At 43.6% G+C, this 27,500-nt stretch overlaps 1 long non-coding RNA gene across 4 annotated transcripts in view; it reads left to right on the top strand.

Moving 5' to 3' along the window:
- The window catches only part of LOC126996974 (uncharacterized), a 156,430-nt gene that overhangs the window by 54,264 nt on the left and 74,666 nt on the right, over window positions 1-27,500 (top strand). For all 4 annotated transcript variants that reach the window (XR_007751780.1, XR_007751782.1, XR_007751781.1 and 1 more), the window contains exon 2: window positions 1,088-5,247. This is a non-coding gene — a long non-coding RNA (uncharacterized LOC126996974). The remainder of the gene's footprint in view (window positions 1-1,087; window positions 5,248-27,500) is intronic.

Below are 27,500 nucleotides of genomic sequence, written 5' to 3'. Positions count from 1 at the left end.
ATTACCTCCTCCTCCTCCTCCTCCTCCTCCTCTTCCTCCTCGTTTATCCCTCTTCCTTATCAGCCTTTTATTATTATTCCTATTTATCATCTTCCTCCTCCTCCAATTCGTCCTCTTCCTCATTCTCCTCTTCCTCCTCCTCCTTCTTATCATTTTCTCATTTCCAAGGAGATGAAAAACAGGTGTATTTTGAAGAGAGAGAGAGAGAGAGAGAGAGAGAGAGAGAGAGAGAGAGAGAGAGAGAGAGAGTAAAGAACAAACGTTATTAATCGTTTCCAAAAATTGTTTGTCACCACCAGAAATATCACCACCACCACCACCACTAACGAAGTCAATATGTGATGAACGACCCTCACCACCACCACCACCACCACCACCATCACCACCACCATCACCAGCACTACCACCACCACCACCACCACCACCACCACTAACACAATACACTCTAGATTATAAAAAAAAGAACCTTCACCACCACCACCATCACCACCACCACCACCACCACCACCATCACCACCACCATCACCACCACCACCACCACCATCACCACCACCACCACCACTATACACACTAGATCATAAACAACAAGAACCTTCATCACCACCACCACCATCATCATCATCATCATCATCATTTAAAGGGAGAGAGAGAGGAATTTGCTCATTAAACATCGCTTCTCTTGTCCTTTCAACCTCATTTTTTTTTTTTTAGCTTTCTCTTGTGTGTGTGTTATAATATTATGGTGGTGGTGGTGATGGTGGTGGTGGTAGTGATGGTGGTGGTGATGGTGGTGATGGTGGTGGTGGTGGTGGTGATGGTGGTGGTGATTTTTTTTTCATAAAGTTGATTGTGATTGCATTCTCTCTCTCTCTCTCTCTCTCTCTCTCTCTCTCTCTCTCTCTCTCTCTCTCTCTCTCACGTGTTATTTCAAAAGCACAGTAATTATGAGAGAGAGAGAGAGAGAGAGAGAGAGAGAGAGAGAGAGAGAGAGAGAGAATAACCATACCTTCCTCCTTTATCATTAATACACCTTCATTATTCACTAAAAAGAAGAAAAAAAAACTAATTAATCCCGTTTTCTTTGCAGGTAAGCGATGGGAGACTCAAACAAACAAACAAACGAACAAAAAATGGGAAACGTGAGTACCAATGAGAGAGAGAGAGAGAGAGAGAGAGAGAGAGAGAGAGAGTTAGATAGAGAGAGAGAGAGAGAGAGAGAGAGAGAGAGAGAGAGAGAGAGAGAGAGAGAGAGAGAGAGAGAGAGAGATACGATCACTACATAGATAAAAGACGGAACTCTCCTATTGGTTCTGAGTGATAGAGGGAACTCGGTGATTGGTCAGGACGGGGAGTGGGCGGGGCGTAGGAGGAGGTGGGCGGGTGGCTAGCGGCTCCCTGATTGGCTGGTCTCCTAGGGGCACTTACACGTGATTGGTGGACGATGATGCAATGTGAAGTGGTTGTTTGCGTCCTATCTGGCCCCCTGGTGACGAAAAGAGGAAGGAGTAAGGTGGAAAAGGAAGGAAACAGGAAAAAAAACAAGATAACTGGAAAGGAAAAGAAAATAATAGAGGGAAAAGAAAATATAAGAAGAGGGAAGAAAGAAAATATAGAGGAAGATAAGAAGGAACGATCGAAAAAGGTGGAAAACGAAGGAAAAATGAAAAGAAAGTAAAATAAGTGAAAAAGTAAATAAGAAAAAGGTGCAGAAAGTTAAAGGAAAATAGAGAATACATAGAAAGAAAAGGAATTAGAAAATAAAAAAGAAAATAAAGAAGACAAAGAAAAGGAATGAGAAAAGAAAAAGGAAAATAAAGAAGACAAAGAAAAGGAATTAGAAAAAGAAAAAGGAAAATAAAGAAGACAAAGAAAAGGAATTAGAAAAAGAAAAAGGAAAATAAAGTAGACATAGAAAGAAAATGAAAAATGAAAAGAGGGAGTAATAAAAAAAGCTGAAGAAAAAAATGAATTCCAAAAAAAAAAAAAAAAAAAAAACCGAGAGAAAATACGAGAAAATATTTTGTGGTGTGGGTTGTTCATTTTTCATATTTGCTTTTTTTTTTTTTTTTAAGCGTACGAGAATATGAGAACACACACACACACACACACACACACACACACGGATTGTCCCTCGCAGTATATAAGGGAAGACAAACATTTTTCTTCATTTATTTCCACGAGCGAACGGAGAGCGCAAACATGATTATAGAAAGATAGCCTATTAACTGTTCTCTCTCTCTCTCTCTCTCTCTCTCTCTCTCTCTCTCTCTCTCTCTCTCTCTCTCTCTCTCTCTCTATTCCTCTTTCTATTTCCTTTCCTTCCTTTTCTCCCTTCCTTCTCTCCTTCCTTTCAATCACTTCAAACTTTCCTCACACCCTCCCTGTCTCTTCCTCCCTTTCCTCCCTCTCTCCTCCCTACCTCCCTTACGTCCTCCCCCTCCTTTTTTACCCTCCCTGTTTCATTCCATCCCTGTCCACCTCTCCCTCATCTCTCTCCCTTTCTCCCTTCCACTCAGTCATCCATCTCTCCTCTTTCCCTCCTTGCCACCCTACCATATCTCCCTTTCTCTCTCCCTTTCCCTCCCTCTCTACTCCCTACCATCACTGTCCCTCCCTACCTCTCCTCCATCTGTCTCCTCTCTCCCTCTCCCTTCCTCTCCCTTTCTCTCTCCTCCCTACCATCACTGTCCCTCCTACCTCTCTTCCATTTGTCTCCCCTCTCCCTCTGCTTTCCTCTCCCTTTCCCTCCCTCACCCTATCCTCTCCCTCTCTCCCTTCCTCTCTCTCCCTTCTGTCTCCTTTCTCCATCTCCTCCCTACCATCACTGTCCCTCCCTACCTCTCCTCCATCTGTCTCCTCTCTCCCTCTCCCTTTCCATCCCTTACCCTATACTCTCCCTCTCCCTCCCTCCCTCCCTCCCGTCGCGGTGGTGGAAACGGTTGGTCCAAATTTGACACTAACACGATTTTCCAACCATCGAGAGAGAGAGAGCGAGCATATGAAAGGTAAACACCCGCCCAGTATTGCCGCGACACGATGATTGGTGGCGGGGGAGGGGGAGGAGGAGGAGGAGGGGGGGGCGATAGCTGGAGGGAACATGTTAGGTTTGGTGGTGTAGGGCTGGAGGGGAAGGAAGGGGATGGTGAGGAGGAGGAGGAGGAGGAGAGGAGGAAGAGGAAGAGGAGGAGGAGGGAAGGGATAGGAGGAGGGATGTTAGGTTTGTTGGTGTGGTTCTAAGAGGAGGAAGAGGAAGAGGAGGAGAGGAGGAGAGGGAGGAAGAAGAAGTAGAAGAGAAAGAGGAGGAGTAGGAGGAGGAGGAGAGGAGAAAAGGCGGAGGAGAATGTGTAAAAAAATAAGACAAGGAGGAAGAAGAAAATAAAGAAGAAGGAAGGATAGAAAGAAGGACGAGGAGAATGAGGAGGAGAGAAGAGGAGAGGAGAAAAAGAGGAGGAGGAAAGGGGGACGGAAGAAGAAGGAGGAGGAGGAGGAGGAGGAGGAGGAGGGGAAGGGATATTAGGAGCAGGGATGTTAGACGTTTGGTATCGTGGTGCTGAGGGGTAGAAAGAAGAAGAGGAGGAAGAGGAGGAGGAGGAGGGATGTCAGGTGGTGATGGTGGTGGTTATGTACTGCGTTTAAAAAGGGAGGAAGAACAAAAAAAGAAAACGGGGAAAAATATTGAGAGGGGTCCTGGTTTGTTTTTTAGGGGGACAGGACCAGATGAAGGTAAATAAAAGGAAAAAGGAGGAAAACGAGAGGAAAAAACGTTGAAAAGAGGAAAAAGTGAACGTGTTGTTTTAGTGAGACAGAAAATGAGGAATATATATGTTTTTAAAGAGGAGACATGGCCGATTGAGAATTAAAAAAGATAAAAAAACAACGAGCAGAATGGAAAAGGGAAATGACAAGACTACATGAGAATAAAAAAAAAAAAAGAATGGGAAAAGAGAAAAAAACAGAAGAGAAGGAGAGAAAAGAGAGAAAAAAGATGAATAGAGAAATATGGTTGATTAGGAAGAGGAAAAGGAAAAATAGGAAGAGGAGGAGGAGGAGGAGGAGGAGGAATAGCAGAAGTTCGGAGGTAAAAAAAAATATGAAGAAATGGAGGATTGGGTTGAGGAGGGAAAGGAAAGGAATGTGAATAGGAGGAGGAGGAGGAGGAGGAGGAGGAGAAATTGAACCAGAAAAGACTATTATTTAATGTGGAAAAGGAGATGAGAAGAGGGTTATAAAAATGAGGAGGAGGAGGAGGAGGAGGAGTAATATAAGTGAGAGGAGGGAGAGTACTTTTGGGGAAGAGATCAGTGAAGGTAAGAGGGAGATTGAGAGGAGGAGGAGGAGGAGAAGGAGAAGGAGGAGAGAGGTCAGTGGCACTTCTGTTTTAAGTGGCAAAAAAAAAAAAAAAAGATAATGGGAAGGAAAAGAAGAAAAAGAAGAAGAAGAAGAAGAAGAAAAGTTTTGACCATCAGTGAATAATTGGCGATGAAAAGGAAGAAAGGAAAAAAGAAAAGAGGTAAGAGAAAGAAAGAAAAATGTCATAAGAAGATAGAGATCAACAAAAGAGGAAGAATAAAGGAGAGGAAGGAAAAAAAGAACATTAAGGAAAAAAAAACAGAAGTGGAGATAGACGAAAGAAAAGAAGAGAAAAAAAAAAGAACAGGACGTGACGAATGAAGAAGAAGGATGAGTAGGAATATTAGAGATGAAGGAGGGAGTAAAGGAGGAGGAGGAGGAGGAGGAGGAGGAGGATAAGTGGAGGGAGAGATATCGTAGGCATGATTTGGGGAGAGATTATTGAGTAGAGAGAATCCCATAGGAGAGAGAGAGAGAGAGAGAGAGAGAGAGAGAGAGAGAGAGAGAGAGATGTGGAGATACTCTTGGTGAACAGAAGTGACTTGACGTTGAAAGAATCTACTGTGTTTCGTAATTGGTGATAGGCCTACTGAACTAACACAAGGGGGAGGGGAGGGGGGAGAGATGGGGTGGAACAGACTCTCCAATCTTTTTAGGGGCAGTTAGTAACGGGCTTTTTTTTTCATTATTATTATTTTTTTATTTTTTATTTTTTTTAGTCCTTTATCTGTCTCCTTTGTTGTAAAAAAAAAGAGTAAGATATTCTGTTGACGTTTTTAAGAACATGCAATGGACGTGGGAAGGTCGTATGTAATGTATATATTATAATGTACATGTGAGTGTGTGACTGTGTGTGTCTAAGCATACATTCGTACATAGAACTGATGATAGACAGAGGTATAGTTTATTTTGAAAAGGAAGAAGAAGAGGAGGGTAAAAAAATCGGAAATATAAAATAAAGAATAGGGAGAAATGAATGATTAGGTCGAGTAGGATTTGGAATGGGAATAGGAAGGGAATGACTAATATAAAATGTTTCAGGTGCTTGGAGGATTCTGAGCACTCCTTCCTCTCTGCCTCATTCGTTTCTTATAATAATAAAAAATAAAGTCGGTCTTACCACATTTATCTTCTAGGGAGAGGAAGAAGAGGAGGAGGATAAGAAATTTGGAAATATAAAAAAATAGTATAGGGAGAAATGAATGATTGGGTTGAGTAGGATTAGGAATGGGAATAGGCAGGGAAGGAGTGATAGACTAATGACTAATATAAAATGTTTCAGGTGCTTGGAGGATTCTGAGCACTCCTTCCTCTCTGCCTCATTCGTTTCTTATAATAATACAAAAATAAAGTCGGTCTTACCACATTTATCTTCTAGAGGTATAGCTTATTTGGGAGAGGAAGAAGAGGAGGAGGATAAGAAATTTGGAAATATAAAAAAAAAAAAATATTGGGAGAAATGAGTGATTGGGTTGAGTAGGATTAGGAATGGGAATAGGAAGGGAAGGAGTGATAGACTAATGACTAATAGAAAATGTCAGGTGATTGGAGGATTCTGAGCATTCCTTCCTCTCTGCCTCATACGTTTCTTATAATAATAAAAAAATAAAGTCGGTATTGCCACATTTATCATCCAGAAACTGCCGCTCTAGCCAAATGCCTTTCTTGGAAGCTGCCATTACGAAAGCCTCTGTTGGAAGCTGCCCTTATAGCTAAATGCCTCATATGGGAAAACTAAATACCCAAAGGCAAGTATTGAGATTAAGACAGCAAAAAGCGCTCTAGCCAAATGCCTCTCTTGGAAGTTACCCTTATAGCTAAATGCCTCATATGGGAAAAGCTTAATTCCCAAAGTCATTTATGGAGATTAAGACAGCAAAGAGCGCTCTAGCCAAATGCCTCTCTTGGAAGCTTCCCTTATAGCTAAATGCCTCATATTGGAAAAGCGTAATACCCAAAGGCACGTATGGAGATTAAGACAGAAAAAACCGCTCTCCTGGAAGCTGCCCTTATAACTAAATGCCTCATATAAAAAAAACATAATACCCCAAAGCACGTACGGAGATCAAGACAGCAAAAGACTCTAGTCAAATGCCTCCTCACACGGCGACAGTGATACGAGCCCGATAGAGCCATTCCTGTGGGTGCCGGAACGCCCATAAGCTGACCAGGGACGAGGCGCCGGCATGTGAAGGGCGAGGAATGAGGATCGTGATGGAACAGATTAGACGGGAGCCACTTTTTGTATGGGGGAAGTATATTCATAAAGATGTTGATGTAGCCGAAGCCCTCACTCGAAGACACACGTGAAGGGCGAGAAATGGAGACTGAGGTAGTGTTGATTAGACGAGACCCAGGTTTTTGTTTTGTGTTACGTGTGAAAGCTTGTATGGGGAAGTATATATATAGAGAGATGGTGATATAGGTAAAACTCTCATTCTCAGGCACAGGTGAAGGGCGAGAAATGAAGACTGAGGTAGTGTTGATTAGACGAGACCCAGGTTTTTGTTTTGTCTTACGCATGAAAGCTTGTATGGGGAAGTATATATATATATATATATAGATATATATAGAGAGAGAGAGAGAGAGAGAGAGAGAGAGAGAGAGAGAGAGAGAGAGAGAGAGAGAGAGAGAGAGAGAGAGAGAGAGAGAGAGAGAGAGAGAGAGAGAGAGATAGTGATATAGGTAAAACCCTCATTCTCAGACACACGTAAAGGGCGAGAAATGAAGACTGAGGTAGATTTTTTTTTACATCAAAGAATGCGGCTCAAGGACAACAAAAACAGTACAAAAAAGCCCGCTTCTCGCCGCTCCCACAAAAGTGAAAAGTAAGGAGTAGCCAAAAGAGAGGTCAATTTCGGGTGGAGAGGTGTCCTGATACACTCTTCTTGAAAGAGATCAAGTCATAGGCAGGAGGAAATACAGACGAAGGAAGACTGTTCCAGAGTTTACCAGTGAAGGGGATGAAAGAATGGAGATGCTGGTTAACTCTTGCTTAAGGGGTTTGGACAGAATAGGGATGAGCATGAGTAGAAAGTCGTGTGCAGCGGGGCCGCGGGAGGGGGGGGGGGGGGGGAGGCATGCAGTTAGCAAGTTGATTAGTTGGGACCCACTTTATTGTTTTGCTTTACATGTGACACCTTGCCTTCCCTCCATCCTTCCTTTCTTCCTTACCTCCTTCCTCCCTTCTCGTCCTTCCTTCATTCCCTCTCTCCCCTCCAATCTTCCTCCCTCCCTTCCCCCCTCCCCTGCCCTCTTACCACCTCCCCCCACTATACATTTACACACCTGATTCTTAAAGCGTCGTACTAGTATTTATGAACAGTTATGTGGCTAGTTAATTCCAGTTTTTGAGTTAGAAGTGCTAGATTTTAATGGAGTTCAAACCGATATATTACAAAGTTAGTCGTGGAAAGAAAATAGAAAAACAAACAAATAATCAAACCAGCCACACTATTCTACTAAAGACTTTCTCATACTAACTAACGGGTCGCAGAGAGAGAGAGAGAGAGAGAGAGAGAGAGAGAGAGAGAGAGAGAGAGAGAGAGAGAGGGGGGTGGGGTCGAGGGAGGATTTAAAGGGACTGAAGGCAAGGTCGTGATAGGGTGAGAGTGAAAGTGATGTCAAGGCTCTTTCTCTCTCTCTCTCGGGATTCCGCAAGGTATAATTCCGCCTCCTTTTTTGTTTTATATTATTTTTTCTTTTTTTTCTTTATTTTTGCTTCCTTTTTTCGCTCACCTCCTCCTCCTCCTCCTCCTCCTCCTCCTCTTCCTCCTCTTCCTATGTTAGCTCACTATAGCAGAAGAATTTGATGAAGTGTTGAGGGCCTTTCCTTAGTACCTGCCTTATCTATGTCCCTCCTCCTCCTCCTCCTCCTCCTCCTCCTCCTCCTCTTCTGTAACGAGCATCATCTCTCAGGTCTTCCTCATTCCTTCTCATAAATTACTCTTTGCCCTCTTCTTCTTCCTCTTCTTCCTCTTTATATTTTCCTTCTTTTTTTCCTTCCTTCCTTCTTTTGTCACATTATCGCTTCTTTATTTTGTCTTTAATCCTTCCTGCTTTCCTTCTATTCTTTCTTCCTTCCTTCCTTCCTTCTTTCCTTCCTTCCTTCCTTCCTTCGTTCCTTCCTTCGTTCCTCACTCCAAACATATCATCTCTATAATTCAATCTTCCTTCCTTCCTTCCCTCCCCCCCCTCCCCTTCCTTCCTTCCTTCCTTCCTTCCTTCCTTCCTCACTCACTCCAAACGTATCATCTCTATAATTCAATCTTCCTTCCTTCCTTCCCTCCCCTCCCCTTCCTGCCTTCCTCTTCCTTCCTTCCTTCCTCACTCACTCCAAAAGTATCATCTATATAATTCTATATTCCTTCCTTACTTCCATTCCTCCCTCCCCCCTTTCCTTCCTTCCTTCCTTCTTCCTTCCTTCCTTCCTTCCTTCCTCACTCACTCCAAACGTATCATCTCTATAATTCAATCTTCCTTCCTTCCTTCCCTCCCCCCCCCTCCCCTTCCTTCCTGCCTTCCTTCCTTCCTTCCTTCCTTCCTCACTCACTCCAAACGTATCATCTCTATAATTCAATCTTCCTTCCTTCCTTCCCTTCCTCCCTCCCCCCTTTCCTTCCTTCCTTCCTTCCTTCCTTCCTTCCTTCCATCCATCCATTCTTTTCTTCCTTCCTTCTTTCCTTCTTTCCTCCCTTCCTTCCTCCCTCCTCCCTCCCCTTCCTTTCTTCCTTCCTTGCAGCCATCCTTTCTTCCTTCCTTCTCTCCTCCTCGTTATTATCTCTTCTTCCTTCCTTCCTTCTCTCTCCTCCAATCTTCCTCCCTCCCTCCCCCGCCCCCCCTATCACCTCCCCCCCCCCCTTAAGCAGGTTCGGATGTGGTCGATATTTGAGGACAATTGGGTTTCTAGTGAAGGGAAGCTGCAAGGATTGGGAGGAGGAGGAGGAGGAGGAGGAGGAGGAGGAGGAGGAGGAAGAGGAGGCTGTCCTTCTCTTGTTACTTCTTGCCTCCCTTCTTCCTCCTCCAACTCCTCCTCCTCCTCTTCTTCCTCCTTCTTCCTCCTCCTCTCTACTTCCTGTTACTTTTCTCTCCCTCTCTTTTCTCCCTTACTCTTTTTTCTCTATCTTCTTTCACCTCATTTACTTTCTTCCTCCCTTCTTTTCTTCCTTTTTTCATCTTTTTGTTTTCCGATCTCTCTCTCTCTCTCTCCCCCTCTCCCTCTCTCTCTCTCTCCCTCGCTCTCTCTCTCTCTCTCTCTCTCCCTACCTCCCTTTTCTCTCTTTATTTCCTTCCTTTCCTCCCTTTTCTCTCCCTTACTTCCCTCTTTTCCATTCTTCCTTCCTTTACTTCCTCCTCTCTCTCTTTTTATCCTCCTCACATCCTTCCTTTCTTCTGTATTCTCTCCCTTCTTTTCCTTTGCTTCCTTTTTATCAAGTCTTTCCTTCCTCTTCTCCGTAGTCGATTCTTTCCTTCCTTCCTTCCTTCATTTCTTCCTTCCTTCCTTCCTTAATTTTCCATCCCGTGACCTCCTGACTTGTTCTTCTTTTTTGTCGATTTTCATCTTCCCTTCTTCTTCTTCTTCTACTTCTTCCATACACCAAGGGAAGAAGAAGAGAAGGAAGAATATGAAGAAGAAGAAGAAGAAGGAGAGAGATGGTTATGATGGACATTAGGAGAAGAGAAAGAGGAGGAGGAGGAGGAGGAGGAGGAGGTGGTGAGGAGGAAGGTGATATAAGAGAGGAATAAAGAGGTCAAGAAAATGATGAAAGGGGAAATAGATGGAGGAAAGAAAGGCTTGAGGGAGGGAGGGAGGAGAGGAGGAGGAGGAGGAGGAGGAGGAGGAGGAGGAGGAGGGAGGAGAAGATGGTAGCCGACACGGGCGACAATAAAATCAAATTGGATGAGCTGATCAAGAGGAGGAGGAGGAGGAGGAAGAGGAGGAGGAGGAGGAAGAGGAGGAGGGGAAAGGGCAGGAGAAAGATGAAGAAAAGAAGAAAAAGGTTAATAATAATAATAATGATAATAATAATAATAATAATAATAATAATAATAATAATAATAATAATAACAATAATAATAATAAAAAAGAAGAAGAAGAAGAAAAAGAAGAAAAAAGAAGAACAAGAGGAAGAACGATAAACAGGAACAAGAAAAAGAGAAGAAAAAGAAAACTAAAGAAGGAGAAAAGAAAGAAAGAAAGAAAGAGAAAGAGAATTAGTTTCCAAGCAAGATGATATATTAAAGGGAGGAAGAAGGAGAGAGAAGTGGGAAATGGGGAAGAAAGGCAAGTTAGCACGGGAGGAGGAGGAGGAGGAGGAGGAGGAGGAAGAGCACTATTGAGAGCTTATGGAGTAGGTGGGAGAGAAAGTTACTCCAGGTGGAGGAAACTTTACCTGGGGATGCGATATTCAGGTGAGAGGAGGAGGAGGAGGAGGAGGAGGAGGAATGTGGAGAAGTTATTGAGGAAGAGGAGAAGGGTTAAGCGAGGGAGGACTGCGAGAATGGAAAAGTGATGGAGGAGGAGGAGGAGGAGGAGGAAAAGAAGAGGAAGAAGAAGAAGAAGAAGAAGAAAAAGAAGAAGAAAAAAGTTGGAAGGTCAGAATATAAGAATCAAAGGAAAACAACAACAACAATAATAATAATAATAATAATAATAATAATAATAATAATAATAATAATAATAATAATAATAAGAGGAAGAAGCAGAAGAAGACAACAACAACAACAACAACAACAACAACAACCAAAAAAAAAATAACACACACACACACACACACACACACACACACACACACACACACACACACACACACACACACACACACACACACAGCCAACCATGTAAGCCTCCATGACAACATTACGAGGAGCCTATAAGAAATGGTGCCATAATTCATCTCTATATTACCTCTTGCACTCTATGGCATTAAGGGAGGAAGAGGGGAAGAGAAGAGGGGAGGAGAAGAGGAAGGGAAGAGGTGTGGAGGAGTCAGAGGGTAAAGTGGAGGAAGGGGAAGATAGGGGAAAATAAGTGGAAGGGTTGAGGAGAGGGAGGGAAGAGGGAAGGAAGAGAAGGGGAAGAGGAATGGAGGGAAGACAGGGGAAGGAAGGGGGTAAGTAAGAGGAAGAGGGAAGGGAGGGAGAAGAGAGGAAGAGAATAGATGGGAAGGAAGACAAAAGGTTAAGTGGAGGGAGTGATGGGGAAGGGAAGGGAAGGAAGGGGAGTAAAAAAATGATGGGAAGGGAAGGAGAAGTAAATAAAGATGCGAAGGGAAGGGAAGGGAGGTGGAAGAGAGAGGGAAGGGGAGATTGTTAGGGAGGAAGGTAAGGAAGGGAGGGAGGGAGAGGAAAGGAAAGGGGAGGGAGGGGAGGCATAAGGGAGAGGAAAGGGGAGATTGTTAGGGAGGAAGGTAAGGAAGGAAGGGAGGGAGGGGAAATGAAAGGTAAGGGAAGGGAAGGGAGGAATAAGGGAGAGGAAAGGGGAGATTGTTAGGGAGGAAGGTAAGGGAGGGAGAGAAGGTGGGGGAAGGAAAGGTAAGGGAAGGGAGGCATAAGGGAGAGGAAAGGGGAGATTGCTAGAAAGGAAGGTAAGGAAGGGAGGGAAACATGGAAACATGGAAACATGGAAATGCAGGCAACAGAAAGCCTATTGGCTCATTACGAGGTCGCCCGCTTGGGTGATTTAATCTGCTCGACCGCCACTTGGGGCTTGGTGAGCAGATGAAAGCACCTCGATATTGAGGAGCAGATGGAAGCCCCTCGTTATTCAGTTTACTCCTGACTCAGCGAAATGACGGTCGATTCTATATTTGAAGGAGTTGATGGTATTCGCATTTACTACTTCTGAGGGAAGATTGTTCCAGTGGCGGATGACTCGGTTTGAAAAGAAACTCCTTCCAATGTCTGTGTTACATCGACTCGACTGAATGGGTAAACCGTTATTTCTAGTTCTTGAGTTGGTTTGCAGTTCAAAGAATTTGGAGTAATCGACGTTATTGAACTTTTTTAGATACTTGAAGACTTGAATCATATCCCCTCGTAGGCGTCTTTTCTCCAATGTAAAGAGATTGAGTCGCTTGAGTCGTTCCTCGTACGGTTGAGCCCTTAAGGTTGGAATCATCTTTGTGGCGCGTCGTTGAATCCTTTCCAGTAAAGCAATGTCCTTTCTGTAATTGGGAGACCAGAACTGCACTGCATACTCGAGGTGCGGTCTTACCATGGAATTATACAAGGATAGCATCACGTCTGGTGTTTTACACTCGAAGTTCCTCGCTATGAACCCGAGCATAATGTTGGCCTTGTTGTATGCTTTTTTACAGTGATTCACGTGTTTCAGGTCACTACTGATAGTGACTCCAAGATCCTTTTCCTCCTGCATCGCTTGCAGAGGTCTCCATTCATGATGTATGTGTGGTTACTATTTTGGGACCCAATGTGCATGACTTTGCATTTGTCAACATTAAAAGACATTTGCCATTTTCCGACCATTCGATAATGTGATTGAGGTCTTTCTGAATGATTTCGCAGTCTTTGTGAGGGCATCTCCACCCACCTTGGTGTCATCTGCAAATTTCGATATTGTGGATTTCAGTCCTGATTCTAGGTCATTGATATATATGATAAAGAGGATGGGTCCCAGCACTGACCCTTGAGGCACTCCACTAGTGACTGGTAGCCAATCGGAAGGCTGTCCGTTGAGTAGTACTCGTTGTTTTCTGTCGGTGAGCCAATCTCTTATCCACGCGATCAGATTGGCTCCGATGCCCGCCGAGTGCAGTTTCTTAAGGAGTCGCTCGTGCGGTACCTTGTCGAAGGCTTTCTGAAAGTCCAGGTATATAACATCACTGGGGATGTGGGCATCCCAGTTCTTATATATACCTTGGAAGAAGTCTAATAAATTCGTTAGGCAGGAGCGCTTGTTTCTGAAGCCATGCTGGGTGTCGGAGATTACATTATTGTTTTCTAGAAACTTAACAAGTTTATCTCTAATAATCTTTTCGAGTATTTTTCCTGCCACTGATGTCAAACTTATGGGCCTGTAGTTTAATGCAACGCTTTTGTCTCCTTTTTTGAAAATCAGTGTTACGTTCGCCATCTTCCAGTCTTCCGGGACCTTGTTCAGTTTAAGTGACCGGTTGAATATGTTAGTGAGTGGTTGAAGTGTTTGTTGTTTAAGCTCTTAATAACCGTAGGGACAAACTGTCGGGTCCCGTTGACTTGTTCGTGTTGAGTTTGTCCAAGTACTTTTTTACTACTTGGTCGCATATTGAGTCAATTACAAGCGGCGTGATCTCACTCGGCGGGTCAGTGCTCAAGGGAATGGTTTCGATGTCCTCGACTGTGAATACGGATGCGAAGTTACTGTTGAGGATTCTGGCCATCTGTTTACTGTCCTGAGTTACAGATCCAGTCTCGTCTGTCAGGGGACCAATATTGGATTTTACTTTCTTTTTCGATCTTATGTACGTGAAGAATTTCTTGGAGTTAGTTTTGATTTCGCGCGCTATTTGCTTTTCATAGTTGCGTTTGCTACTCCGACTAAGCTCGACAAGCTCTGAGGCTGTTGTGGTACTGTGTGCTGGCTTCGGCCGTAGCATTCTCTTTCATCAAATTATAATTCCTTTTTTTTTAGGTTTACTGCCCTTTTTATTTCTCTGGTCATCCACGGTGGATCTACGGCCCCATTTACTCGCCTGGATTTCGTAGGCACTGTAGCCTTCTCTACTTGCAACAGCTTATCTTTGAAGACGTTCCACGCGTTGTCGATTGTATTGTCGGTGATGCCAAGTTGGTCCCAGGTCGTAGGGGGAAGCAGTGCACGGGCTAAGTTGAAATTTCCTTTTTTGTAATCTGGTATCACTGATGGATTATCTACGAGTTTGTGACATATGTTGATATTAAAACGGATTAAGTGGTGATCGCACCCATTAAGTTTCTCACCAACTGTACAGTCGCGAATGAGGTCGGGGTCGCTTACTAATACCAGATCCAGCAGATTGTTTTCTCTTGTTGGTTGAGTTACAACTTGAGTGATGAACGAATCCTCCACCATTTCTAAAAGCCTGTTACCCTCTTGATCTCCAGTCATCAGTCCCCAGTCAATGTTAGGGCAATTAAAGTCCCCAATTATAATTGCTTCCTTGCTTTGTGTTAGAGAGTGAATCTCTTCGTAGATTGTTTCGGAGGCCTGTATACGGTTGCAAGTGTTAGTTTCTTGTTATTTGCGGTTATTTCCACATAGACAGAATCGTATTTCTCTGCGTCCTGTTTGTCTATTTTATGGCAGGAGTGTACTTTTTACGTAGCAAACTACTCTCCTCCTTTCTTGTGCTTGACTTTTGTGGAAGCTTTCGTACCCAGGAATGACATTTCGGATTCTAGATGGGTAGAGTTGGCCCAAGTCTCTGTGATGGCTACCACATCTGGTTTCTCTGTTGCAATATACGCCCTAATTTCGTCCTTTTGGGTATTAAACTACGTGCATTTGTGTACATGATAGAAATGTGGCCGTGACGAGTTGTACCAGTTCGCTTGTCGGAGGCGTGGTTAGTTACACAGTTTCTTGTGGGTCGCACTGACGCTACGGGTTGGTTGATCAAGGCTGCCTTTGCCCCGTCCTCGCCCGCCGTTTTTGAAAGGCTTTTCGAAAAGCTTTTCACTGCCTCGTCCAGAAGCCTCCTGAAACGCGCCGATCCAACCTCATTCAGATGTAGTCCATCGTTCCAAAACAAGTCTGGGCGCTCAAGGAAGTGGTGCCAGGCGTTTGTAAACGCCACGCCTTCGTCGTCACAAATTTCCTTCAGACTAGTATTGATGTTGCTCGCTTTGCTGTTGAAGCCGGCGTAAGCGCTGATTCTGGGTAGAATTCCAGAGACAATGACGTGAGGGACTTGGTCTTGTAACGCCGAATGACCTGACGGTATTTTGATAGTAGGGCCTGAGTTTGAGTAGACTGAACGTCATTTGTCCCCGCGTGAATCAAATAAACTGTGTCTTCCTTCGCGAGTTCCGTGACAGCATCGACAGCTGAAGTAATGTCGTCCAGTTTGGCTCCTGGAATACAATAACGCCTCCGCGTCTCTGTATTCCTGCCGCAGAATTCCGTTAATTGACCTCTAACCAGCGAGTCCCCTACAAGTCTAACAGATGTTTTCAGCTTGTCTGTGCCCTGAAACTGTGTCTGATCTACGCAGACCACAGCAGGAAGAATGGTCTTGTGGCGTCTAATGGATGAGTAGTGAGGAGGGAGGTGGTGGCGACTGGACGTGGAGGCGTTAGGAGGGCTGGTAGAGGAGAGGGACAAGGGGAGCCCAGGGAAGATGAGGAAGAGGTGGAAGGGGTTGACTGCAGGGGAGCAGAGGAGGAGGATGTTGAGGATGTGGAGGAGGGGCAGAGGCGGAGGAGGAGGAAGGGAGGAAGGGGTTGACTGGGGAGGAGTAGAGGAGGATGTTGAGGATGTGGAGGAGGGGACAGAGGCGGAGGAGGAGGAAGGGGCGTAGGGGTTGACTGGGGAGGAGTAGAGGAGGAGGATGTGGAGGAGGGGGAGAAGAAATGTAAGGAGGTGGCAGAGGCGGAGGAGGAGGAAGAGGAAGAAGGGGTTGGCTGGGGGAGTAGAGGAGGAGGATGTTGAGGATGTGGAGGAGGGGGCAGAGTTGGAGGAGGAGGAAGGGCGGAAGAGAAGAGTGAGGAAGAGGAAGGAGGAGGAAGAGTAGGTGGTGGTGATGGTGGGATGGGTGGGGAGGGGCGGGGGGTGATGGCGGTGCTGGTGGTGGAGGGTGAAGAGGGAGAAGAAGAAGACGAAGACGAAGAAGAAGAAGAAGAAGAAGAAGAAGAAGAAGAAGAAGAAGAAGAAGGGAGTTGAGGGTGTGACGTCACGATGTCCCAGAGTAACGCATTGGAGCGTTGTAGATCCTCGTTGGTTGTTTGTAGTGCCTGAATACGTAAGTCTAAGACACAGTACCTACACATCGCGTCGCTGGTTTGGTAATGAATCGCAGCATATTTCTTTGAACAATTACAGCAATTGAAATAGTTGGACGGCATGATTACTTCTTTTTTTTTTTTTATTTACTGTTGCAAGACGATATATCGGTGAACTTTACAGTTAAGATGAATTTTGTATCAACACCTGAAGGGAGGCGGCTTTAAATCGGTCGAGTCACGCGGGAGAGTTTGAGGTGTGGCGTCTATGAGGGCCACACGTGTTTTCCTCCGGATTAAAATTCTCTGGGGGATTAAACTTTTCCTCCTTTTCAAAACAGGTGTGCTGGTATACGGGTCAAGCTTTGTACTTCTACGTTAGTGACAGATTTTCTACGTTAGTTAGACACAAGAAGCTCACTGTCTTTCACTGGGTGCTGTGTTAGGTCGTGTAGTTGTAATCCTACTGAGGAAAGACAGGAAACACAAAAAAGTCGATTAATAACTTAACCGCTCGTGGCTGTAGCAGGGAAGTCCTCTCACTGTACGGTAATCCTCGCAACACTTCAAACACTAGTTAGACGCGTCACAGCACTGAGTTAGACGTTAATTAATTAGGTTGAGTGGTGCTAAATAAGACAAGTAAACAAGCACAGTTAGTCGTTCGATTTCTGAGAAGGCGTACGGGCCTATTTAAGTAACGGTTAATTAAAAACGTGGATGAACGGATTTCAAAAGTTGTGACGTTAAAATGTAACACACGGAGTCGATTTACACACACGGAGTCGATTTACACACAAAATAACAAGTGTCGTTTCACCAGACGAGGCGAAAAGCAAGGTTAAGGTTTGATGCCGGTAGGGCAGCGAGGTCAACGTCCGTCCCTTTGAGGAGGTCAGGCGAGAAAAGGAAAGGGGAGGGAGGGGAGGCATAAGGGAGAGGAAAGGGGAGATTGCTAGAAAGGAAGGTAAGGAAGGGAGGGAGGTAGAGAAAAGGAAAGGGGAGGGAGGGGAGGCATAAGGGAGAGGAAAGGGGAGATTGTTAGGGAGGAAGGTAAGGGAGGGGAAAGGAAAGGGAAGGGAGGGGAGGAATAAGGGAGAGGAAAGGGGAGATTGTTAGGGAGGAAGGTAAGGGAGGGGAAAGGAAAGGGAAGGGAAGGGAGGAATAAGGGAGAGGAAAGGGGAGATTGTTAGGGAGGAAGGTAATGGTGTGAGGGAGGGGAAAGGAAAGGGAAAGTAATTATGGGCAGGTGAGAAGATTACCTTAGTTAGTGATGAAAAAAAGAATGAATATGAATGAAGGTGAATGAGACTTTAAGTTTGTGAAAGCGAAAGTAAAAAAAATATAAATATTGAATGAGATCTTATTGATGTGTGTGTGGGGGGGAGGGGGTTGAGAGAGAGAGAGAGAGAGAGAGAGAGAGAGAGAGAGAGAGAGAGAGAGAGAGAGAGAGAGAGAGAGAGAGAGAGAGAGAGAGAGAGAGAGAGAGAGAGTACACAGACACCTAGATAAATTGGAATGCGTTTGAAGAAATGAGATAGATAGAGATAGATAAATAGATTGGCAGATAGACAGAGAGAGAGAGAGAGAGAGAGAGAGAGAGAGAGAGAGAGAGAGAGAGAGAGAGAGAGAGAGAGAGAGAGAGAGAGAGAGAGAGAGAGAGAGAGAGAGAGAGAGAGACCTTAGTTTACGAGGTGTCCAGAAAAGAGCAATTAATGGCCAATAGGAAGCAGATATTAATTGACGTCTAATAAACGACCCGAGAGAGAGAGAGAGAGAGAGAGAGAGAGAGAGAGAGAGAGAGAGAGAGAGAGAGAGAGAGAGAGAGAGAGAGAGAGAGAGAGAGAGAGAGAGAGAGAGAGAGAGAGAGAGAGAGAGAGAGAGAGAGAGAGAGAGACAACAAGAACAAGAAGAAGAAGAAAAGGACGAAAACAAGAAGAAGAAGAAGAAGAAGAAGAAGAAGAAGAAGAAGAAGAATGCAGTTGTGAGGGAAGAGAAGGAAAACTAAAAGAGAGAGAGAGAAAAAAAAATCTATGGAATGAGGAAAGTTGAGAAGAATTGGAGGAAAAAAAATAACAGGAGGAAAAGGAGGAAGAGGAGGAGGAAGAAGAGAAAGATAAACAAAGTAAATAAAAAGTGGAGAAAAAGAAGGAAAACAAGAACAAACAAAGAAAAAAAGACAGCACGAGGAGGAGGAGGAAGAAGAGGAAGAAGAAGAAGAGGTGGAGAAGGAGGAGGAGGAAGAGGAAGATGAAGAAAAGGACAAACGAAAACAAATATAGAGAAAGAAAAACGAAGGAAAAGAAGAAGAAACAAAGGGAGTGAAGAAGAAGAAGAAGAAGGAGAAGAAGAAGAAGAAGAGGGGGAGAAGGAGGAGGAAAAACAAGAAAAGGAACAAAAGGATAAACAAAAAAAACAAACACGAAAGAAAAAAAGAAGAAACAAAATGAGTCAAGAAGAAGAAGAAAAAGAAGAAGAGGAATTAGAAAAGGAGGAAGAGGTGTCAACAATATTAGATGTAGAAAAAAAAAACATTGGCGCAGTAGATAAAGATAAGGACAAGGACGAAGCGGACAAGGACGACGACGGCTACGAGGAGGAGGAGGAGGAGGAGGAGGAGGAGGAGGAGGAGGAGATATTGCAGAGTAGAGAAGGATGGTGGACAAGGTTTAATTGCGAGAGACAAAGAGGGAGAAGTGATGTAGTGGCGGAGGGAGGAAAGACGCGGAGAAGAAGAGAGAGAGAGAGAGAGAGAGAGAGAGAGAGAGAGAGAGAGAGAGGGAGAGGGAGAGAGGAATTACCAACAACATTAAGACTAACAAAACAGGAATCGTGACAAAAACACAAAAAAATAACACACACACACACACACACACACACACACACACACACACACACACACACACACACACACACACACACACACACATTCACACACAAGGAAGTTTTATTAAAGAGGCGTTAGAAGTTAGAAGCAGAAAACGAAGAAGAGTAAGAAGGAGGAGGAGGAGGAGGAGGAGGAGGAGCCCGATAGCTTCTCCTCTCTTCCTCAAGATTGCTGGTTTCTATCTGGATGCGTCCATTTCCGATTGTTTGGGAGGAGGAGGAGGAGGAGGAGGAGGAGGAGGAGGAGAAGAGTGGGAGAAGGTAGTGGGGTTGGTAAGGATGGGAGAGCCAGGATATAAGAAGGAGGAGGAGGAGGGGGAGGCAAAAAGGGAGAGAATGAGAGAGGGAGATGAGGTAGGGAGGAAGGGAGGAGGAGGAGGAGGGAGAGCTGTAGCCAGTGAGGTGAGGAAAAGGGAGGGAGAAGGTGGAGGAGGAGAAGGAGGAGAGAGATGATAAAGAGGGGAGGAAGAAAGAAGGAAAGGGAAAAGGGTGTTAGAAGAATCGTAAAGCTAATGGAAAAAAAAGAGGAAGAGGAGGAAAGAAAGAAGAGGTAGAAGAGGAAGAGGAGGAAAGAGAGAAAAGGTAGAAGAGGAAGAGGAGGAAAGAAAAAAGGTAGAAGAGGAAGAAAGAAGGAAGACGGAAAAGGGTGTTAGAAGAATCGTAAAGCTAATGGAAAAAAAAAGAGAAAGAAGAGGAAAGAAAAAAAGAGGTAGAAAAGGAAGAGGAGGAAAGAAAGAAGAGGTGGAAGAGGAAGAGGAGGAAAGGAAGAAGAGATAGAAGAGAAAAACAGATAGAGGAAGGCTTTTTCAGAGTTCACCAGCGTAAGGGATGAAAGAATGATGATCCTGGTTAACTCTTGCATATGGGATTGGGACAGTATCGAGATGAGAGAGAGTGGAGAGTCGTGTGCAGCGGGACCATGGGAACTAAATTAATACAGATAGATAGAAAATAAGGACTAGAAGAAGGGAGACGAAATGGAGGGAAAGAAAAAAGACGAAAGAAAGAGAGGAGAGAATTAGAAGAAGGAGACCTGAAACGGAGGAAGAAGAGGAAGAGGAAGGGAGATAAAGAGGAATTAAGGAGAAAAGAAGATAACAAAAGATGAAGAGAAAGATGGATTTAGGAAAGACAAGAAAAAAAACAAAAGGAAATGAGGAAGTAGAAAAAAAGACGGAGAAAGAAGACCAGGACGAGGAGGAGGAGGAGGAGGAGGAGGAGGAGGAGGATAAGAAGACATAGATGTTCTCAAGATTGGATAGGGAATTCTGAAGTTATTTTTCTCTGTGGTTCTGAAATAGGCTTAAAGGAAGAGGAAGAAGAGGAAGAGGAGGAGGAGGAAGAGCAAGAGGAGGAGGAGGGAGAAGAAACGCCAGGGAGCATGTTTTTAGAGGGTGGAGGGAAAAGGTGGAGGTAAGGAGAGAAGTTGGAGGAAGTTTGGAGGAAAGAGGAGAAGATAGAAGTCAAGGAAGTTTCATAGAAGAGGGAAGCAAGCAGGAAGGAGGAGGAGGAGGAGGAGGAGGAGGAGAAGGAGAAGGAGGAGGAGGAGGAGGAGGACGAGGAGGACTAGGAGGAGGAATAGGAGAAGAAAAGTGTGAAAGACAAGTAGGAAACGAGAGAGAGAGAGAGAGAGAGAGAGAGAGAGAGAGAGAGAGAGAGAGAGAGAGAGAGAGAGAGAGAGAGAGAGAGAGAGAGAGAGAGAAATAGGCTTTTTATTGGGTAAAAAGAAGAGGGGTTTTGTGGTGACAAATTTGAACAAGACTGGGAAGAGGAGGAGGAGGAGGAGGAAGAAGAAGAAGAAGAAGAGGAGGAGGAGGAGGAGGAGGAGAAGATGGAGAAACTGAGGAGGAAGAAAAACAATGTCAAGAAAAAGAAGAGTGGAAATTGAAATGAATTAATAGAAGAAAAATAAGAAGAAAGGAAGAAAGAAAGAAGGAAAGAAAGACGGAAAGAAACGAAGGGACAAAAAAAAAGAAGATAACAAGAAGAAAACAAAACAAGGAAACAAAGAAAACAAGAAACTGAGAAGCAAGACAAGAACAAGGAAAAACAAACGCTCAAACAAACAAAAAAATGCCAAACGAAACAAGACTTAAAACGAAAGAAACCCGAAGAAAAAAACTAAAAATATGACGCAGAAGAAGAAATGCTTGACGGAGTAAGTTGTACCATCCCGTGTCCCGCCCCTGTCACACTATATTAACAGAGGCCGGTGTGACGCAGAGGAAAGGCGGATGAACAAGATGATGACGCAGATTAAGTTTGCTATTCAGACCCCACAGACCCGTCCTTCCAGATTAGGCATTCTGTCCTCACCTCATTGAAACTACGTCAAGTGGTCACCAGACTGCATTTTTGTATAAGTGGACGTGAGGGTGGAGGAAGTGGTGAAGTTGTGTTTGTTTTCTGATGGGGGAGTCGTGTTGCACTGGACCACTGAAGGGAGGATTGTGGGGAGCTTATTCCATCCGCGCTGAAAGGAAAATGATGGTGTGATTTTGTTTATTTAGACTTTAGTTTCTCTTCCCGTTATTTTTGGTCTTGAGTTGGAGGAAGTGGCGGTTGAGTTTTGTTTGTTTTTTAGTGAGTCAGTCGTGTTGCACTGGACCACTGGATTGCGGGGAGCTTATTCCATCCGCGCTGAAGGAAAAATGGTGGTGTGATTTCGTTTATTTAGACTTTAGTTTCTCTTCCCGTTATTTTTGGTCTTGAGTTGGAGGAAGTGGCGCTTGAGTTTTGTTTGTTTTTAGTGAGTGAGTCATTCGTGTTGTACTGGACCACTGAAGGGAGGTTTGCGGGGAGCTTATTCCATCCGCGCTGAAAGGAAAATGGTGATGTGATTTTGTTTATTTAGACTTTAGTTTCTCTTCCCGCTATCTTTGGTCTTGAGTTGGAGGAAGTGGCGGTTGGGTTTTGTTTGTTTTTTAATGAGTTAGTCAGTCGTGTTGCACTGGACCACTGAAGGGAGGATTGCGGGGAGCTTATTCCATCCGCGCTGAAAGGAAAATGATGGTGTGATTTTGTTTATTTAGACTTTAGTTTCTCTTCCCGTTATTTTTGGTCTTGAGTTGGAGGAAGTGGCGGTTGAGTTTTGTTTGTTTTTTAGTGAGTGAGTCAGTCGTGTTGTACTGGACCACGGAAGGGAGGATTGTGGGGAGCTTATTCCATCCGCGCTGAAAGAAAAATGGTGGTGTGATTTTGTTTATTTAGACTTTAGTTTCTCTTCCCGTTATTTTTGGTCTTGAGTTGGAGGAAGTGGCGGTTGAGTTTTGTTTGTTTTTTAGTGAGTGAGTCAGTCGTGTTGTACTGGACCACGGAAGGGAGGATTGTGGGGAGCTTATTCCATCCGCGCTGAAAGGAAAATGATGGTGTGATTTTGTTTATTTAGACTTTAGTTTCTCTTCCCGTTATTTTTGGTCTTGAGTTGGAGGAAGTGGCGGTTGAGTTTTGTTTGTTTTTTAGTGAGTGAGTCAGTCGTGTTGCACTGGACCACTGGAGGAATGAAGCCTGGGAGTTTATTTCATTCTCGCGTTACAACGTTGAAAAAAAATAGTGCAATGTGAGTTTATTTATTTACACCTAAGTTTTGTTCCATTATTTATCGTCCCAATCCAGTATTTTGTTCACTTTAATATTTGCATCACTTCTTTGCGGATAAAATTTGATGTTTGAGGTAATATTGACACTTATAGACTTATTTTTATTTCAATTTCGATTTCAATTTAAATGTAGGTTAGGTTAGGTTAGGTTGTCAGGTTGTCAGGTTAAGTTACGCTTGGTTGAGTTGGGTTAGCTTAGGTTGTCAGGTTAAGTTTCGCTTGGTTGAGTTAGGTTAGCTTAGGTTGTCAGGTTGTCAGGTTAAGTTACGCATGGTTGAGTTAGGTTAGGTTAGGTTGTCAGGTTGTCAGGTTAAGTTACGCTTGGTTGAGTTAGGTTAGGTTAGGTTGTCAGGTTAAGTTACGCATGGTTGAGTTTGGTTAGCTTAGGTTGTCAGGTTGTCTGGTTAAGTTACGCTTGGTTGAGTTGGGTTAGCTTAGGTTGTCAGGTTAAGTTACGCTTGGTTGAGTTAGGTTAGGTTAGGTTGTCAGGTTAAGTTACGCTTGGTTGAGTTAGGTTAGCTTAGGTTGTCAGGTTAAGTTACGCATGGTTGAGTTAGGTTAGCTTAGGTTGTCAGGTTGTCAGGTTAAGTTACGCATGGTTGAGTTAGGTTAGCTTAGGTTACATATATTCTTTACACGCTTTTAGATTTTACACCACACATTTCAGAGGTGACAGTGAGGAAAAAAAAAAGTCTTGAGGCTGAACTGAGACTAACGAGTGAGCGCATTAGAAGAGCCGTGAGGGTTTGAAATAGCACGAAGGCGAGAGAAAAAAAGAGCGAGGCGAAAAGAAATGTAACAGGTGACAGCCGAGGTTAATTACCGAGGCTGATGATTTATGGGAGGCGAGGAGACGAGGAGGAGAAAAACAGATTGAAATATTAACAGCCGTGACTCTACTTGTTTGGTTAAGCTTGTTTTTGTATTATTATTATTATTATTATTATTATTATTATTATTATTATTATTATTATTATTATTATTATTATTATTATTATTATTGTTGTTGTTGTTGTTGTTGTTGTCATCATCATCATTACTACTACAACTACTACTACTACTACTACACTATTACTACTACTACTACTACTACTACTGCTACAACAACAACAACTACTACTACTACTGCTACAACAACAACAACTACTACTACTACTACTACTACTACTACTACTACTACTACTACTACTACTACTACTACTACTACTACTACTACTACTACTACTACTATTACTACTTCTACTACTACCACTACGATTATTATTATTGTGAAATAGAGGAGACAGAAAATTAGTTTGAACGTATAGTTTGTAAGGAAAAAGAAGTTAGTAATAATAATGATAATAATAGTAATAATAATAATAATATTGAGCTTCGTAATTAGTGTCAAACCAGGAAAATTTTAAATATTCGTATGCGGAAAATAGATAAGAGGAAAAGATTGCAAACAAATACACGCACACACACACACACACATACTCTCTCTCTCTCTCTCGCTCGCTCGCTCGCTCGCTCTCTCCCTCAAGCTCCTCCTTAGCCCGAGCATCAGCGGCGCGGCGAGGGAAAACTTGCAAGGCGTAATCTTGTTTCTCTTGAGCTGGAAAATTGCTTCGACATTCCAAATCAATATTAACGCAAAAAACATGCATAATTTTACCTTACCTTACCTTACCTTACCTTACCTTTCATTACTTTACCTTACTTTATCTTACCTTACCTTACTTTACCTTACTTTGCCTTACTTTACCATACTTTACCTTACCTTACCTCACCTTATCCTACCTTAGCTCACCTAACCTTATCTTATCTTATCTTATCTTACCTTACCTTCCTTTACCTTACCTTACCCTACCTTACCTTACCTTTCCCCTTTTAACTTTTCCTTTTTACGTTTCTCTTTTTCCTTTCTCTTAAATCAGTTTCTCTCTCAACATGACCTCATTCTTTTAGCAATATCTAGTGTCCGTCTGTCGTTCGCTTCCCTGTGGTGAGAAATCGTGTTTTGGTTCCTTGTGAAACGATCGTCATTTTCACCTGTTTTTCAGCTCAGATTTTAAGAGGACATGCAAATATACCTTTCTCTATTAACAAAACTTCATTTTCATAGCCTGTTTTCTGTGTCTTCTCTTCGGTTCCTTGTGTAAAGACCTATTTTCACCTATTTTTCAGCTCAGATTTTAAGAGGACATGCAAATATATCTTCATTAACAAAGCTTCATTTTCATAGCCTGGTTTCTGTGTCTTCTCTTCGGTTCCTTGTGTAAAGACCTATTTTCACCTATTTTTCAGCTCAGATTTTAAGAGGACATGCAAATATATCTTCATTAACAAAGCTTCATTTTCATAGCCTGTTTTCTGTGTCTTCTCTTCGGTTCCTTGTGTAAAGACCTATTTTCACCTATTTTTCAGCCCAGATTTTAAGAGGACATGCAAATATATCTTCATTAACAAAGCTTCATTTTCATAGCCTGTTTTCTGTGTCTTCTCTTCGGTTCCTTGTGTAAAGACCTATTTTCACCTATTTTTCAGCTCAGATTTTAAGAGGACATGCAAATATATCTTCATTAACAAAGCTTCATTTTCATAGCCTGGTTTCTGTGTCTTCCGTTCGGTTCCTTGTTTAACGACCGTCATTTTCTCCTATTTTTCAGCCACCCGAGAGGCGTGTTTATATACAGACTAAGGGGAGTTTAGACACCCGCGCCGAGCCTTAGATAAATGTTTTAAGCACCAGAGAAAACAGGAGAGAGGGAGAGGGAGAGGAGGGAAGGGAGAGAGAGGGAGGGAGGGAAAGAGAGGTCCAGATGGGTGAGGTTTTGAGTGTGTGTGTACATTGGCTATACACACACACACACACACACACACACACACACACACACACGCACACACACGCACTCAGAAACAATAGATAATCAAGAAATAGAATGAGTATTAGTTTTTTTCTTTTGTTTTACTTATTTCCTCCTCCTCCTCCTCCTCCTCCTCCTACTACTACTACTACTACTACTACTACTACTACTACTACTACTACTACTACTACTACTACTACTACTATTGTTGTTGTTGTTATTGTTGTTGTTGTTCTTTAAAGGGTGAGAGATAGTCCTTTGTTATTGTCCAGAGGTCGTCCCATAACTCCTTGTGTGTCTGTGTGTGTGTGTGTGTGTGTGTGTGTGTGTGTGTGTGTGTGTGTGTGTGTGTGACTTCTTTTGTATATGTTACTGACTGGCTAACCCCTGTGTGTGTGTGTCTGTGTGTGTGTGTGTGTGTGTCTGTGTGTGTGTGTGTGTGTGTGTGTTCGTGTGTTCGCCCCTCTCCCTCACTAGGTGACAAACAGCTCCGGAAACTCACTTCTCTCCCTGACACTTGTTTTATTGCGCTCTCTCTCTCTCTCTCTCTGCATCATTCCTCTCTTGGTTGATTTTCTTCGCTTTCATCCAATTCCTCCTCCTCCTCCTCCTCCTCCTCCTCCTCCTCCTCCTCGTCATCCTTCTTCTTCTTCTCCTCTTCTTTCTCCTCCTCCTCGTCTTCCTCCTGAAAAGGCTGATGACGCAACAAAACTACTGAGGAAACAGATCCCCGAATGCTATTTTACAGTTGAATGCAGATCCGGGAGTTTGCCAGACCGCCTCTCTCTCTCTCTCTCATTCGTATTCTCCTTCACCTCTTTTTTCATTTTTTTTGTTTTCCCTTTTTCTTTCCTTCCTCTATTTCTGTCTGTCTGTCTGTCTGTCTTTTTACTCTCTCTCTCTCTCTCTCTCTCTCTCTCTCATTCGTCTTCTCCTTTACCTATTTTTTCATTTTCTTTCTCTGTTTTCTTTTCTTTATTTTCTCTTTTCTTTCAAATTTTCGATCCAGCTTTTTTTTCTTTCGTTCCTCTCTTTCTCTGTCTGTCTGTCTGTTGTGGTGGTGGTGGTGGTGATGGTGGTGATAGTGATGATGATGGTGGTGGTGGTGGTGGTGGTGGTGTTTCCTGTCCTGATAAAGTTAAGTGAGCAGAACAATTTCTCTCTCTCTCTCTCTCTCTCTCTCTCTCTCTCTCCAACAGGCTCTAAGTCAAACTGCGGGCATCACGGTGTTCCATTATTGTCTGAGAACCTTGTTGGACTTGTGTGGTAATGAGGAGGAGGAGGAGGAGGAGGAGGAAGAGGAGGAGGAGGAGGAGGAGGAGGAGGAAGAGGAGGAGGAGGAGGAGGAGGAGGAGGATTGGGGTTTCGAACTTGAGGATGACACCGTATTATTGTTACTCTCTCTCTCTCTCTCTCTCTCTCTCTCTTATAATCGAAGGAGGAGGAGGAGGAGGAGGAATACGAAAAGGAAAGGAAAGAGAGGGAAGGAAGAGAGAGAAGGAGGAAAGGAAAGGAGGAGGAGGAGGAGGAGGAGGAGGAGGAGGAGGAGGAGGAGGAGGAGGAGGGAAGGAGAGTAAATATAAAGTCAATTAAGCAATAGTACGAATAGGGGAAGAGAGAGAGAGAGAGAGAGAGAGAGAGAGAGAGAGAGAGAGAGAGAGAGAGAGAGAGAGAGAGAGAGAGAGAGAGAGAGAGAGAGAGAGAGAGAGGAAAACTTAATATTACACCGAAAATAACTCATAGAAATTAATATAAAGAAAAAAAATTAAGATGAAGAAGCGTAGAAGGAGGAGGAGGAAGAAGAGGAGGAGAAAGAGGAGGAAGAGGAGGAGGAGGAGGAGGAGGAGGAGTAATTGTTGAAGACGTAAAAGATAATATGAAATGGACGAGTAGAGGA

Source organism: Eriocheir sinensis, chromosome 11, assembly GCF_024679095.1.
Source record: "Eriocheir sinensis breed Jianghai 21 chromosome 11, ASM2467909v1, whole genome shotgun sequence".
NCBI lineage: Eukaryota > Metazoa > Arthropoda > Malacostraca > Decapoda > Varunidae > Eriocheir > Eriocheir sinensis.
Note: the sequence above shows the minus strand (reverse complement) of the source record. Positions and strands in the feature narration are given on the sequence as shown.